General features: G+C 49.6%; 1 protein-coding gene across 1 annotated transcript in view; it reads right to left on the bottom strand.

Annotated features, from left to right (window-relative positions):
- LOC104404408 (protein Wnt-3a) overlaps window positions 1–1356 on the bottom strand; it is an 89369-nt gene that overhangs the window by 87278 nt on the left and 735 nt on the right. The window lies entirely within an intron of this gene.

Below are 1356 nucleotides of genomic sequence, written 5' to 3'. Positions count from 1 at the left end.
AATATTTATGTTGGTATTAGAGGAATGCGTTTCCTTCTCCAATCAGGAATGCAACCAGAATTTCTAATTATAAGTTAGATGGTGTCTGGGAATAAAAGATTGCTTTTTAATGACTCCCGTCCAGGTGCTCTTTCTGCCTGTCTTCCCAAGAACACATTTGCATTTTATTGCTTTTCTCCCATCCCAACGATTTCCCTGCTTTCAGACATACCTGAAATACTTTGGAGAGGCTGCCTTCAACACCCTCACCTCTGCACAGCCGGGCAGAGCGGAGGTACCGCGTCCACGGCCCCCGCTCGCCTCCGATCGCACCTGAACCCCACTAACACCCCTCGCCAGATGAAGGAGGGGAGGGAGGGATATTAAATGCGTTTAAAACAACCAATTCTTATTATTAGCAAAATGCGCGTCACGTGCGGGTTTGCGGAGCAGCTCCCGGGACGAGGGGCTGGCCGCTCCTCACCCGCGCAGCCCTGCTCGGCTCCGCGCAGGGCCGCGCTTCCTTCGCGCCGATGCTGGCGGAGCAGGAGCCGGCCCGCGCTGGGGCTTCCCTGAGCCCAATTACCTCCGCGGGGTAATTAAAGCCGATCTTGCAGTTACATGCCTTGCCCAGCACCATTTGCTTTTTGTGGGGGAGAGAGAGAAAAGGCTCTTAAAGGCGTAGGGTGCAAAGCGCGGAAAAAAAAACCCAAACCAAACCAGAAACAACAAACCGGGACAAAAAAGCGCGTTATCCCGGGGGAAGCGGGTGCGCAAGTCCCCGCCGATCTTGCTCGGGGCAGCACCGGGAACATCTCCCCTAGCCCGGTCTCTGCTCCCTGCTCTGCCTTTCTACAGGCAGCCCAGGTTGTTCAGTCTCTTCTCATCTCCTTTCTCTTTCATTTTCCCCCCTCTTTTCCCTTTTTATTTTTTCCCCTTTTCCCCCTAAATATTCCTTAAAGCGAAGGGGAAAAAAAAAAGTTTTCATCCTTTCTCCCCCTTCCTTCCACCTGACTAGCTCGAAATCACCTTGAAATGCTCATGTCAACTTGTATCATTATCTCTTTAATTCAGGCAGCGCCTTTTGTTCTTCACAGGAGAGGATCAAAGCACTTAAAAAAAAAAAATAACTTTCCGATCGCTCTCGCTCGCTCTCTCTCTTTTACAGTAGGAGAAGGAGAGATCAGGTATAACCCAGTCAAAATAAACAAAGTGAATGCATAAATAAAAGAGGTGAAATGCAGGTTCTAAGAACTTGCTGGCGCTGGAACAATCCCACCTCTTTAGCTGAGTGGCAACGAAAGGAGAATTTCAAGTCATCTTAAGCGCAGGGGTTGCAGAGAAAACAGAGGAGGGGAAAAAATAAATGAAAATGAG

Source organism: Nestor notabilis, unplaced genomic scaffold (genome assembly GCF_000696875.1).
Source record: "Nestor notabilis isolate BGI_N333 unplaced genomic scaffold, ASM69687v1 scaffold2764, whole genome shotgun sequence".
In the NCBI taxonomy this organism is placed as follows: Eukaryota; Metazoa; Chordata; class Aves; order Psittaciformes; family Psittacidae; genus Nestor; species Nestor notabilis.
This window is presented reverse-complemented; position numbering and strand designations above follow the sequence as displayed.